Consider the following 15,527-nt stretch of genomic DNA (forward strand, 5'->3'; position numbering starts at 1 on the left):
CCACATTTTAGCCCCGTCTTTATGGCTGCCCGCCAGCTCTGGCGAACGCTGGCAACTGACTCCCACGACTTGTGATCAATGTCACAGGATTTCATGTCGCGCTTGCAGACGTCTTTAAAGTGGAGACATGGACGGCTGGTGGGTCTGATACCAGTGGCGAGCTCGCTGTACAATGTGTCTTTGGGGATCCTGCCATCTTCCATGCGGCTCACATGGCCAAGCCATCTCAAGCGCCGCTGACTCAGTAGTGTGTACAAGCTGGGGATGTTGGCCGCCTCGAGGACTTCTGTGTTGGAGATACGGTCCTGCCACCTGATGCCAAGTATTCTCCGGAGGCAGCGAAGATGGAATGAATTGAGACGTCGCTCTTGGCTGACATATGTTGTCCAGGCCTCGCTGCCATAGAGCAAGGTACTGAGGACACAGGCTTGATACACTTGGACTTTTGTGTTCCGTGTCAGTGCGCCATTTTCCCACACTCTCTTGGCCAGTCTGGACATAGCAGTGGAAGCCTTTCCCATGCGCTTGTTGATTTCTGCATCTAGAGACAGGTTACTGGTAATAGTTGAGCCTAGGTAGGTGAACTCTTGAACCACTTCCAGAGCGTGGTCGCCAATATTGATGGATGGAGCATTTCTGACGTCCTGCCCCAGGATGTTCGTTTTCTTGAGGCTGATGGTTAGGCCAAATTCATTGCAGGCAGCCGCAAACCTGTCAATGAGACTCTGCAGGCACTCTTCAGTGTGAGATGTTAAAGCAGCATCGTCAGCAAAGAGGAGTTCCCTGATGAGGACTTTCCGTACTTTGGACTTCGCTCTTAGACGGGCAAGGTTGAACAACCTGGCCCCAGATCTTGTGTGGAGGAAAATTCCTTCTTCAGAGGACTTGAACGCATGTGAAAGCGGCAGGGAGAAGAAAATCCCAAAAAGTGTGGGTGCGAGAACACAGCCCTGTTTCACGCCACTCAGGATAGGAAAGGGCTCTGATGAGGAGCCACCATGTTGAATTGTGCCTTTCATATTGTCATGGAATGAGGTGATGATACTTAGTAGCTTTGGTGGGCATTCAATCTTTTCTAGTAGTCTGAAGAGACCACGTCTGCTGACGAGGTCAAAGGCTTTGGTGAGATCAATGAAAGCAATGTAGAGGGGCATCTGTTGTTCACGGCATTTCTCCTGTATCTGACGAAGGGAGAACAGCACGTCAACGGTCGATCTGTCTGCACGAAAGCCACACTGCGCGAAGGCTGAGAATCACACACACAAGAATCAAACACGCACAAATAGGTTACAGAGTGATGAAGAATAGTTTGGTTGGAGTAGAGTCCAGAACAAATAAAAATAATATACAGTCTGTGGGATCTGATAATTCAGATGTCTTCCAGCTAAATATGTGGTTCTGAAGTCCCTGGCTGGTAGAAGTGGCCCCCTTGGTTCAGGATTTACTTGGAGACAGTAATTTCAGTGGTTTCCTCTCCCAGATAGACTTGGATGTTCCACAGTCACAGACAGGGTTAATAACTTGCAGTATTACCTGGAGAGAGTGAGAGAGAGAGTGAAAGAGAGAGAGAGAGTGGGTGGGGGGGGAGAGAGAGAGACAGCCCCACTGGGGTCCTGCACTGATTAGCTCTCAAAGTTTGTCTGCCGTGTGTAACAGAAACTCCAAGTTTTCACTCAGACTGGGGAGAATGCTACATGTGCATTTTTTTTCACTTTAATGAGATCCATGTCTAAAAATCCGAATCTCTCTCAGGTTTTATTGTTCAATGTTTACCCCCGGAGGTTCTTCTCCACTAGTGTGAATTCTCCAAGATGGCTTTGAATGTCTTGCTAACAAGGGCTGTATCAAATAATTCATTCAACTGTTCAAGCCATTGTTACTGATGGGAGATATTTACACATGTGTCTCCACTTCAATGTCTTGGAATACAACGTATTTCAATGCAAATTGTGGTGGCCATCTGAACTGTTAGTTTTTAAAAAGATGAATATCGGATCCAGCTTTCCTTTTTGAAAGTTTAATTTAGGTTTCCAACCGATGAATTAAAAATCTTTTTTTATTCTTTCATGGGATGTGTGTGTGGTTAGCATGGCCAGCATTTGCTGACCATCCCTAATTGTCCTTGCGAAGGTGGTGGTGATCCACCTTCTTCAACCACTGCAGTCCATCTGGTATAAGTACATCCATAGTGCCATTAGGGATAAAGTTCCAGGGTTTTATCCCAGCAACAGTGAAGGATTGCTAATGCAATTCCAAGTCAGGATGTTCTCTTACTTGAAGGGGAACTTGCAGGTGATGGTGTTCCCATGCATGTTCCCTTATCCTTCTAGGTGGTAGAGGTGATGGGTTTGGAAGGTTCTGTCAGATGAGGCTTGATGATTTGCTGCAGTGCATCTTGTACACACTGCTGCCACTTTGCACTGGTGGTGTAGGGAGTGAAAGTTTATGGTGGTAGATGGGGTACCAATCCAGCGCGCTGCTTTGTCCTGGATGGTGTCGAGCTTTTTGAGTGTTGTTGGAACTGCACTCATCCAGGGAAGTGGGGAGTATTCCAATACACTCCTGATTTGTGCCTTGTAGATGATGGACAGGCTTTGGGGAGTCAGGAAATTAGTTACTTGCTGCAGAATTCCTAGCTTCTGACCTGTTCTTGTAGCCACAGTATTTATATGGCTGATCCAGTTGAGTTTCTGGTCAATGGCCTACTCCTGCTCCTATTTTTCTATGTTTCCACATTGATGGTAGGGGTTTCAGCGATGGTAATATCATTAAACGTCAAGGGGAGATGGTTAAATTCTCTCTTGTTGGAGATGGCCATTGCCTGGCACATGTGTGATGGAAATGTTATTTGCTACTTATCATCCTAAGCCTGAATATTTTCCAGCTCCTACTGCATGTGGACACGGACTGCTTCAGTATCTGAGGAGTCATTATTGATACTGGACACTGTGCAATCATCAGCAATCATCCCTATTTCTGACCTTATGATGGAGACAAGGTCAACTGAAGATGGTTTGGCCAAGTACATTACCCTGAGGAACTTCTGCAGTGATGTGCTGGGGCTTAAATGTTTGGCCTCTAAAAACCACAACCATCTTACTTTGTCCTAGGTATGACCCCAAACAGTGGAGAGTTTTCCCCTGATTCCCATTGCCTTCAATTTTGCTAGGACTCCTTGATGCCACACTTGATCAAATGCTGCCTTGATGTCAAGGGCAGTCACTCTCACCTCACCTATTGAGTTCAGCTCTTTTGACTATGTTTGGACCAAAGCGGTAACAAGGTCTGGAGCTGAGTGCCTCTGGTGGAACCCAAACTGAGTATTGGTGAGCAGGTTATTGCTGTTTCAGTGCCTCTTGATGCCACTATCGACAACACCTTCCATCACTTTGTTGATGATTAAGAGTAGATGACTGGGGCAGTAATTGGCCAGGTTGAATTTGGCCTGCTTTTTGTGAACAGGACATATAGTCCACCTTGTTGGGTAGATGCCAGTGTTGTAGCTGTACTGGAACAGCTTGGCTAGGGGCGTGGTTAATTCTGGAGCACAAGTCTTCAGTACTACTGCAAGGGCCCATAGCCTTTGCTGTATCCAATGCCTTTAGTCATTTCTTGATATCACGTGGAGTGAATTGAATTAGTTGAAGACCGGCATCTGTGATGCTGGGGACATCAGGAAGAGGCCAAGATGGATCGTCCACTCAGCACCTCTGGCTGAAGACGGTTGAAAATTCCTCAGCCTGTCTTTTACATGAAAATGCCTGGCTCCACCATATTAAGGATGGGGATGTTTGTGGAGCCTCCTCCTCTGGTTAGTTGTTTAATTGCCCACCAGAATTCACGACTGGATGTGGTAGAACTGCAAAGTTTTTATCTGATCTGTTGGTTGTGGGATCGCTTAGCCCTGTCTATCACATGCTGCTTCAGCTGTTTAGCAAGCATGTAGTCCCGGCTGTAGGTTCACCAGATTGGCACTTCATTTTTAGGTATGCCTAGTGCTGCTTCTGGCATGCCCTCCTGCACTTTTCATTGAGCCAGGGTTTATCCCCAGGCTTGATGGTCATGGTAGTGTGAAGGGTATGCCGGGCCATAAGATTACACATTGTGGTTGAATACAATTCTGCTGCTGCTGATGGCCCCACAACACCTCTTGAATGCCCAGATTTCAGCTTTTAGATCTGTTCTGAATCTATCCCATTTAGCATGGTGGTAGTGCCACATGATGGACGGTATCCTCAGTGTGAAGACGGGACTTCATCTCCACAAGGTCTATGTGGTGTCACTTCTACCAATACTGTCATGGACAGATGCATCTGTAACAGGTAGATTAGTGAGGACGAGGTCAAGTAGGTTTTTCCTTCTTGTTGTTTCCCTCACCATTTGCCGCAGACCCACTCTGGCATATATGTCCTTTAGGCCAGCTCAGTCAGTAGTGGTGCCACTGAGCAACTCTTGGTGATGGGCATTGAAGTCTCCAACCCAGTGGTAGCTCTTGCTACCCTCAGTGCTTAATCCAAATGGTGTTCAAAATGGTGATTCATCAGCTAACGGAGGGTAATAGGTGGTAATCAGCAAGAGGTTTCATTGCCCATGTTTGACCTGCTACCATGAGACTTCGTAGGGTCTGGAGCCAATGTTGAGGACTCCCTTGGCCCCTCCCTCCTGCCTGCATACCAGTGTGCCACCACCTCTGGTGGATCTGTCCTGCCGGTGGGACAGGCCATACGCAGGGAGGAGTCTGGGACATCGGCTGTAAGGTATGATTTGGTGCATATGATTCTGTCAGGCTGTTGCTTAACTAATCTGTAGGACAGCTCTCCCAATTTTGGCACAAGTCCCCAGATGTTTGTGAAGAAAGCTTTTCAGGGTCAATTGGGCAGGGTGTGCTGCTGTCGTTTCCAGTGCCTAGGTCGATGTCAGGTGGTCCATCCAGTTTTCCTCTTTTTTGAGTTTTCTCTTGTGATTTGGTACAACTGACTGGCTTGCTAGGCCATTTCGAAGGGCAGTTAAGAGCCAAACACAATGCTGTGAGTCTGGTCTCACATGTGGGCAAGATCAGGTAAGGACGGCAGATTTCCTTCCCAAATGACCTTAGGAATCAGATGGGTTTTGACAATAATCCGGTAGTTTCATGGTCAGCATTACTGAGTCTATCTGATTATTCCAGATTTATTAATTAATTGAATTTAAATTCCACCAGCTGCCATGGTGGGATTTGAACTCGTGTCCCCAGAGCATAGGTCAGGGCCTCTGGACAGCAAGTTCAGTAACATTACCACTATTCTACAGTACCCTTGTAAAATTACTGGAAGTGATTTATTGTACAAGCTCTTACTGTATTTGAATTAACTTTCTTTACAAGGTTAATGGAGGAATTAGCCATTTAAATGAAATAGGTTACTATCTCTATTAAAAGCATGGAAAGAGGGATTTTATGCAAATGCATTAAATGCTTGTACAATGTTGCTTATAATAATTTCAGACTTCTTCCCTAAATTTTGTAGAGTAAAAATCCATGAAATAAAAGAATTTGATTTCACTTATTTGACAATATGTATCACAACGTTCAGACATGAAGCTAGCAGTTAACCTGCCAGCTGGTCCTTTCACAAGTAACAAGCACAGTGCTTCCCATCTTGCACAGCCCACAGCTGATTTCATTTTGAAACTGGTTTTGTTTTAACTATTATAAATTATAGTAAATCTTTTATTTTTATCAGAAATACCTTTTACATTGTTTAATACAGCACAAAATTAGAACAATTTCTCTGCAGCACCTGTGGAAGAGCCTGTCACTCTAGAATTGGCCTTTATAGCCACTCCAGGCGCTGCTTCACAAACCACTGACCACCTCCATTGTCTCTCGAGATAAGGAGGCCAAAGATAGTAATACAGCACAATCCTTATTAGAACAATTTACATTTCTGGAAGTAAACTTACTTTTCATGCACAATTGAAATATATACAATGTGATTAAAATAAAGGAAAAGGGTAGGTGTTAAATTTAAAATATTAATACAAAAGCACTCTGCATATATACTTTGCAGTTCTAATTAACAACTTGAATGAATCTACAGAGTAAAATCTTGTATCCTTCTGTGCTGTAACTATTCTGTGAAATATTTAAGCATTGTTTTGGCAATCTGTAGTTTTATACTAAGAGAGCATTTTTTTTGATATTCATTAGATATTTACAAAGTATGCTAAGAGTTTATACCTTGCAAGTTCAAACATTTCACATAGTTTTTCCGGTTGCAGTCATGTCTCAGAAGTCTTTATTTAAAAATTGCATTGGTTACCTACTTATAAGCTTGCAGGAAACAACATGGAAGTAAGATTTGTTGCTTGATATGTATATCAAAGTTGTTCTCATTAATGTAACATGAAGGATTATGGTAACTATTTCAAAGCTTGGATGTTGGCATTTGTCACACTACTATACTTAGAAACCAAGAAATATAGAACTCAGTCATCAGTTAGTTCCATTACTGAGTATGAAAATTAATAAATTGTGAACAAAGCTGCATGTATATTTTATTGAATGTTTTATGACTTATGTACCATTGTTATTTAATGTGCTTTCTAAGATATGCATACATTTTCTTTTATGCTCAGAAATTCATCACAAATAAAGACTGCCTTTAAACCCATCTGATTTCATTCTTCTAGAATATCAGTCCTACTATATTTACCTATGTCAGCTGTTTATTAAACAACACAAATGTCTTTCCTCTATCACCCTTCCTGATAACCTGGTTCGCCTTGTAATTAACGTCTATGTCCATCCGAAATGTTTTCTCTCACCATGTTGAATCTATGCAATGCATTCCAGCTGCCTTAATGTATCTGGAAGTATTTTTCTTGGCTTAGTTTCCCTATCATGTTAAGTGTCTTGCTACAATGATCCTTCTCTGATCATCATGTTTAAAATTGTCATCCTTGTTTACAAATCTCTCCATGGCCTCACTCTTCCTTCTCCTGCCCTACGGCCCTCTGAGATATCTGCACTTATCTATTTCTGGCCTCTTTAGCATCCCCAATTTTAATTGCTCCATCATTGGTGGCGTTCCTTCAGCAGCCTAGGCCATAAGCTCTGGAATTTCCTCCCTAAATCTCTCCACCTCTCTACCTCCCCTTCCTCCTTTAAGTCGCTTCATAAAACCTACCTGTTTGACCAAGCTTTTGGTCCTAATATCTCCTTACAGGATTGGGTGTTAAATTTATGACTTTCCACTATTTTAAAGGCACTCCATAAATGCAAGTTGTTATTGTGGTTTATATTTTATATAAGAATCTGCTCCTACTGAGCCAGTTGGCAAATTTATTGGAAAATTTTCACTCCTCTTCTCTACATGTTTTCAGTGCTAATTGGTCTTAATTGGCACTTCTGTATGGCAAAGCAAGAACTGGAGTTTCACAGCAACTGGGGCCATTAACACGTGAAATGGACAAATGGTGTTTGTCCAGTGTATTAGCCGATGAGCTTTGGTAGAAGCAGAGAAGGGGGAAGAGTGTGTGCGGGAAATAAGGGAGAAGAGAATTCGAGGGGCAGGCAAGGAAAGAGGAAGAGGTGAAGAATGCATAACATGGGAAAATGGATGGCATGGGGAGTGAATGGCAGGGAAAGAGGGGGCAAAATAGATGTCACTTAATAGGAGAGAAAACAAAGGCATGAAGGGAAGACAGAAAAAGGAGCAAAATGAAGGGAGAGCCAAGGGAAAGTCAAAGGGAGAGGTAAATAGATGTCAATAGAGGGAAGAGAAATGAGTAGAAGAGGCGGATGCTGGGAGCAGCACTTCGTGGGGGAGGGTGAAGAAGGTCGCAGTGGTGCTTTGGGCTGGGGGAAGGAGAATACCAGCATTAACTGGGGGGGAAGGGGAGGGTGGAGGGAGTAGAGAGGAAGAGGAATACAGTGATGAACTGAAGAGGAGATGGAACAAAGTGCCACAAAATCTTAGAAGGGAAGGAAGAGTGCCAGCTTGAAAGGAGGAAAGTAGGGAAAAGAACAGCAGCTTAACTAAGTCAGAGAAAGAGATGATGGTGTGTATGAACTGGAATTGGTAGAGAAGAGCGTGTCTCTGAAAGGGTGGAGTGGTGGATGGGATGCAATGTCTCTGTGGGGCTTGGGAGGGTGGAGTGCCCTTGTTAATTTGGATGATGGGGTTTGAATGGGGGAGAGTGACTATTGAAGTAACTTTTTGATAAGTGATTCTATTGAAAATCCAAATATCATTTGTGATTCCCTTTTCTAATTAAAAATCTGTTAATTGCAGTATGTCAAAGTTCTTAAATTGAACTAACATTATTTTTAATGTGCAATCAACTTTTTCCAGGGAAGCATGCCCACTTAGAAATGCATAACCAATTTTACCCCTTCAACATTTTGACTTCCACTTCAGTTTTTCTAGTAGTTATGGATTTTTTTTAAAATTCATTCATGGGATGTGGGCATCACTGGCCAGGCCAGCATTTATTGCCCATCCCTAATTACCCTTGAGAAGGTGGTGGTGAGCTGCCTTCTTGAACTGCTGCAGTCCATGTGGGGTAGGTACACCCACAGTGCTGTTAGGAAGGGAGTTCCAGGATTTTGACCCAGCGACAGTGAAGGAACGGCGATACAGTTCCAAGTCAGGATGGTGTGTGACTTGGAGGGGAACTTGCAGGTGGTGGTGTTCCCATGTATTTGCTGCCCTTGTCCTTCTAGTTGGTAGAGGTCGCGGGTATGGAAGGTGCTGTCGAAGGAGCCTTGGTGCATTGCTGCAGTGCATCTTGTAGATGGTACACACTGCTGCCACTGTGCGTCGGGGGTGGAGGGAGTGAATGTTTGTAGATGGGGTGCCAATCAAGCGGGCTGCTTTGTCCTGGATGGTGTCGAGCTTCTTGAGTGTTGCTGGAGCTGCACCCATCCAGGCAAGTGGAGAGTATTCCATCACACTCCTGACTTGTGCCTTGTAGATTGTGGACAGGCTTTGGGGAGTCAGGAGGTGAGTTACTCGCCTCAAGATTCCTAGCCTCTGACCTGCTCTTGTAGCCACGGTATTTATATGGCTACTCCAGTTCAGTTTTCGGTCAATGGTAACTCCTAGGATGTTGATAGTGGGGGATTTAGCGATGGCAATGCCGTTGAATGTCAAGGGGAGATGGTTAGATTCTCTTTTGTTGGAGATGGTCATTGCCTGGCACTTGTATGGCGCAAATGTCACTTGCCACTTATCAGCCCAAGCCTGGATATTGTCCAGGTTTTGCTGCATTTCTACACAGACTGCTTCAGTATCTGAGGAGTTGCGAATGGTGCTAAACATTGTGCAATCATCAGCGAACATCCCGACTTCTGACCTTATGATTGAAGGAAGGTCATTGATGAAGCAGCTGAAGATGGTTGGGCCTAGGACACTACCCTGAGGTACTCCTGCAGTGATGTCCTGGAGTTCAGATGATTGACCTCCAACAACCACAACCATCTTCTTTTGCGCTAGGTATGACTCCAGCCAGCGGAGGGTTTTCCCCCTGATTCCCATTGACCTCAGTTTTGCTAGGGCTCCTTGATGCCATACTCGGTCAAATGCTGCCTTGATGTCAAGGGCAGTCACTCTCACCTCACCTCTTGAGTTCAGCTCTTTTGTCCATGTTTGAACCAAGGCTGTAATGAGGTCAGGAGCTGAGTGGCCCTGGCGGAACCCAAACTGAGCATCACTGAGCAGGTTGTTGCTAAGCAAGTGCCGCTTGATGGCACTGTTGATGACACCTTCCATCACTTTACTGATGATTGAGAGTAGGCTAATGGGGCGGTAGTTGGCTGGGTTGGATTTGTCCTGCTTTTTGTGTACAGGACATACCTGGGCAATTTTCCACATTGCAGAGTAGATGCCAATGTTGTAGATGTACTGGAACAGCTTGGCTAGGGGCGCGGCAAGTTCTGGAGCACAGGTCTTCAGTACTATTGCCGGAATATTGTCAGGGCCCATAGCTTTCGCAGTATCCGGTGCCTTCAGTCGTTTCTTGATATCACGTGGAGTGAATCGAATTGGCTGAGGTTTGGCATCTGTGATGCTGGGGACTTCAGAAGGAGGCCGAGATGGATCATCAACTTGGCACTTCTGGCTGAAGATTGTTGCAAATGCTTCAGCCTTATCTTTCGCACTGATGTGCTGGGCTCCCCCATCATTGAGGATGGGGATATTTGTGGAGCCACCTCCTCCAGTTAGTTGTTTAATTGTCCACCACCATTCACGGCTGGATGTGGCAGGACTGCAGAGCTTAGATCTGATCCGTTGGTTATGGGATCGCTTAGCTCTGTCTATCGCATGCTGCTTACGCAGTTTGGCATGCAAGTAGTCCTGTGTTGTCGCTTCACCAGGTTGACACCTCATTTTGAGGTATGCCTGGTGCTGCTCCTGGCATACCCTCCTGCACTCTTCATTGAACCAGTGTTGGTCTCCTGGCTTGATGGTAATGGTAGAGTGGGGAATATGCCAGGCCATGAGGTTACAGATTGTGGTTGAGTACAATTCTGCTGCTGCTGATGGCCCACAGCGCCTCATGGATGCCCAGTTTTGCATTGCTAGATCTGTTCGAAATCTATCCCATTCAGCACGGTGATTATACAAATGAAGCAATGACGTGTACCTCTACCATTTATGGTACAATGCCTACGTAACAACTTTATTCCATAAGAGGGCCCTCTTGAGTTGCCAGTTTTTTGTGGCTGCATCAGCCATTTTGAAGCTGTTGATCAGTTTTTGCCAGTTTTCTAGTTGGTGTGTAGGAAGCGCTGTGATTCCGGAATGCGAAGGCCAAGGAAGAAGTGGAAAGCAGGTGGCCATGATTGAATAGAAGAGTTCTAAGAATGGAGAGATTTCTGGAGTTTCCCTTGATTACTTTAAGGACCAGGGAACATTTATACAAAACCTTCCAGCAGCAGATTTAACAAGGAATTGAAAACAGATTGGAATCATAGAATTATAGAAGGTTTACAGCACAGAACGAGGCCACTTGGCCCATTGTGTCTGTGCTGGCTAAAAAAAACAGCAACCCAGCCTAATCCCACTTTCCAGCATTTGGTCTGTAGCCCTGCAGGTTACAGCACTTCAGGTGCACATCCCTCTCTTGGCATTTCTTTGCGGACAAAGATTTTGGGAAGGTTGTTGTCATCGGTTGCAGGCTTGCTGGTGGCTAGTCAGGCCTACCTATGACCGGAAGATTCTCCCACAGCGAGTATAAGTGAAGATGTAGTCGCTGTTGGGGGCAATTGGATCTATCCTTCTCCTCCTTTTCTCTTTGATGCTGGTTCTTCGCTCAGTCTCAAAGGTTTCTGTTGCCCTCCTGATGTAGCATCTCCAGGCAACACAATCTATGGCCTGCACTTCCCACTGGCGATGGTCAATGTGGCACACAGAGAGGGACTTCTTCAGGGAGTCCTTGAAACATTTGCATGGGGCCCCTGTGTTCCTTTTACCCGTGGTCAGCTCTCCATACAACATGATCTTGGGCAGGCAACTGTCGTATATCCGGGCAATGTGACCCGCCCAACACAGTTGGCTTTGCAGGAGGATGGTCTCAATGCCGGTGATGTTGGCTGTTTCCAGGACTTCAATGTTTGTGATGCAGTCCTGCCAGCAGATCTTGAGGATGCTGCAGAGACAGCACTGATGGAAGCACTCTAGAAGGTGTACATGACGCCGATATAGGACCCATGCACCATACAGAAGGGTGGGGAGGACTATGGCTTTGTACACTTTGAATTTGGTCTGTGCTCTGAGGCTGTGGTTGCTTCATACACGTTTGTAGAGTCTGCCGAATGTACTGTTTGCTGTGGAGAGCCTGTTGTCCACTTCCTTGTCTATGGTGGCATCAAATGAGGTGATGCTCCCCAAATAAATAAATTGCTTGATGGCATTCAGCTCGATTCCCTCGATGACAATGCTCGGTGGTCTATATTTTTCTTGGGGTGCAGGCTGATGCAGGACTTCAGTTTTCTTTGAACTGATTTTTAGTCCGAAAAGCTGTGCCGCCTCGAAAAAATGTGTTGTTATACGTTGCAGTTCTGACTGACTGTGGGCTAGGGGAGCATAGTCATCAGCGAAAAGAAGTTCACGGTTGAGTTTTTCTTGTGTCTTTGTGTGGGCCTGAAGACGCGTGAGGTTGAAAAGGCCTCCCTCAGTCCGGAAGCGTACATAAACTCCCTCCTTAAGGTCTTCCGTTGCCTGCTGCAACATCGTGCTGAGAAAGATGGTGAATAGGGTCGCAGCCAGCACACATCCCTGCTTCACCATTGGAGATATGGAAGGGACCTGAGAGTTCGCTGTTTTGCTTGACTTGTCCGTATTGATTTTCATGAAACTGCTTCACCATGGCCAGGAACCTGGGTGGGCATCCAAGTTTTTCAAGGATTTTCCAAAGTCCATCGCTGCTCACAGTGTCAAATGCCTTGGTGAGGTCTATGAAAGTGACGTACAGACCATTGTTTTGCTCACGACATTTTTCTTGTAATTGTCTGAGTGCAAATACCATGTCTGTGGTGCCTCTGTTTTCTCTGAAACCACACTGGTTCTCTGGGTGGTTTTCTTCTGCAATGGCAAGCACACACCTGTTCAGAAGTATCCTAGCCAGGGTCTTCCCAGCAATACAAAGGAGGGTGATCCCACGGTAGTTGGAGCAGTCCGATTTTTCTCCTTTGTTTTTGTACAAGGTGATGATAATGGCATCACGAAGATCCTATGGAATCCTGTCCTGTTCCCAGCAGACCATGAAAAATACATGGAGCTTGGTGTATAGGACAGGGCCACCATGCTTCAAGGCTTCAGGTGGAATTCCATCAGCTCCGGGGGCTTTGTTGCTCTTCATCAGGTTGATGGCGGTCACAGTTTCCTCCAGAGTTGGGCTCTCATCCGGTTCTTCTTTGACAGGCTGTCATTGGATGCAATTGATGGCAGTATCATGCACTGTGCACTTGGAGCTGAAGAGAGTTTCAAAGTGCTCCAATCAGAGATCCAGGACTGACTCCTTGTTGGTGTGTAGGGTCTTGCCATCGGAGCTCCTCAAGGGGTTTTGGGTTTGATATGCTGGTCCATAGACAGATTTTAATGCTTCATAGAAACTTCTTATGTCGCCAGTATCAGTGTACAGTTGAGTTTTTTCTGCAAGTGCAATCTACTAGTCATTTTGGATGTTCCTCAGTTTACATTGAAGGGTGCTGCATGCTTGACGATAGGCTGTCTTTTTCTTTTGGCTGGCTGGCTGTGCCAGGTGAGCCTGATGAGCTGACATTTTTATTTTTAGCAGGACTTGAATTTCCTGATCATTTTCAGCAAACCAGTCCCTCTTCTTATTGGTGCTGGGTCCGATGACCTCATTGGAAGTATCCAGTACTGTAACTTTGATGTGTTCCCAGAGTTCTGCTGGAGTGGAACCAGCAGTGAGATCAGGATGTTCCAGTCTAGTCTGTAAGGTTGCTTGATATCTATCTCTGCAAGATGAGGTTGCTGACTCAAAATTTCTTTGATGGGGTGACTTTAGGCTTGTTCTTGGGCCTAGGCTTGAAGTGGAAGTTCAGCTTTGAACGAACGAGCTGGTGGTCTGTATGACAGTCAGCACTGGGCATGACTCTCGTATGCAGGATGTCCTTTCGGTCACACTGGCGCAGCAAGATGTAATCTATCAGGTGCCTGTGTTTAGAGCGGGGATGCATCCATGTGGTCTTGAAGCGATCTTTTGGTTGAAAGAAGGTGTTAGTTATGGACAGCTGCTTTTCTGCACAGAGTTCCAAGAGTAAACATCTGTTTTCATTGCAGTTTCCAACTCCGTGGTTTCCGAACACTCCCTTCCCTGCCAGGCTGTCACAGCCCACTCTGCCGTTGAAATCACCAAGGACGACAATTTTGTCTGGATGACTTCACAGAAATCTGTGTAGAACTTATCTCTGTCAGCTGGGTGAGTCTTCAGAGTTGGAGCATAAACACTGATGAGGGTTGCATGCTGCTGGTCTTGGAGGGGCAGGCGCAGGGACATGATGCGTTCGGAGAGGCCGATTGGCAGGCTTGAAAGTTTAGTGGCGATAGTCTTCTTCACCATGAAGCCGACATCAAAGAGGCGTTGTTCACCTTGAGGTCTACCTGAACAATGCATGGTGTAGCCAGCGTTGTGTTCTGTTAGGCTGCCTTGCTCTGAGAAGCGGACCTCACTCAGGGCCGCGATATGAATGTCTAGTCTGGCTACTCATGGGCCACCAGAGCTGAGCGTCGTTGGGGGTGGCTCTTGTCACCAGAGTTGAGCATTGTTCTCACATTCCAGCAGGCCAGTTTCCGAACTTTTCTTCTTTTCCCACCATTTGAAGTGAGGTTAGGAGTTTGCGTTTCCTTCTCCGTTGCAGTTTGACCACATTAAGAGATGCCCGTTGACTGCAGCAAGCCAAGTGGGTGGGAGGGAGACAAGCATTTGTTTAGGCCCCTCTCCAATTTTGGAGCAAGCAGTGCTATCCTTCAAAAAGGCTGCTTGGTCGCTCAGCGTGCTACTGGGTGATTATGTCGTCTCTAGGTCATCATCAAAACAAACAATAATCTGAGCCGCCTGCATGTAGGATTGGAACTGCGGCTGCCAGTGCCATCTTGCACCTGCTGTTTTCACCTCTTTCCAATCTCTACAGGACTTACTTGTTGAGTTATAGTTGGGGTGGATGGATTTCCTTCCTGCCCACACAGTGGTGCTTTAAGGTGGAGTACAGTTTGCACTGTCTGGCCCCATCCTTTAAGCCTGGAGCTCAGCAGTGAACTGTGACGGTGGCAGAGAAGTCACCAAGCCATAGCTTTGGATTCAGAGTTTCCCTCTCCTAGGTGGGTTGCTCACTAAGGCTTAAAGGGACCCTCCTTCCCTTGCTATTTTATCCATAGCTTGCATACCAATAATCGTGGCCCATGCAATATGGTGTGGTACACCTTTGGTCCAGAACATGATGGTCACTTGAGCCGCTTGGAATCCTTCCGCCCTGGCCGTTACCGTTATCAAGAAAGACATCCACCCAGGTGGTGCCACGTTCATCATTTCTCCCCTCACTACGTTTCGCCTGTCAGCTGAGACAATGTGTCGGGGTGTGTCGCTTGGAGCCAGCAGTGAGAGCTGAGTGTAGCTGAGGACCAATGATTCCAGTCCTACAAATTGGATGCAACTGACTGAAAATACAAGGGTACCACCTCTATCTGAACACCCCATGCACACATCCAGGCACCTATTAAATGAGCTGAGATTTTCTACCTGTACCACCCTTTCAGGCAGTGAGTTCCAGACCCCCACCACACTCTGGATGAAAAAAAAATTCCTCTAATCCTTCTACCAATCACTTTAAATCTATGCCCCCTAGTCATGGAGTTCTCTGCTAAGGTAAATAGGCCCTTCCCATCCATTCCATCCAGGCCACACATAATTTTGTACATCTCAATCAAATCACCCCTCGGCTTCCTCTGTTCCAAGGAGAACAACCCCAGCCTATCCAATCTTTCCTCATAGCCGCATTTTCCCAGTCCTGGCAACATCCT

This window comes from Heterodontus francisci, chromosome 1, assembly GCF_036365525.1.
Source record: "Heterodontus francisci isolate sHetFra1 chromosome 1, sHetFra1.hap1, whole genome shotgun sequence".
Taxonomy (NCBI): Eukaryota; Metazoa; Chordata; class Chondrichthyes; order Heterodontiformes; family Heterodontidae; genus Heterodontus; species Heterodontus francisci.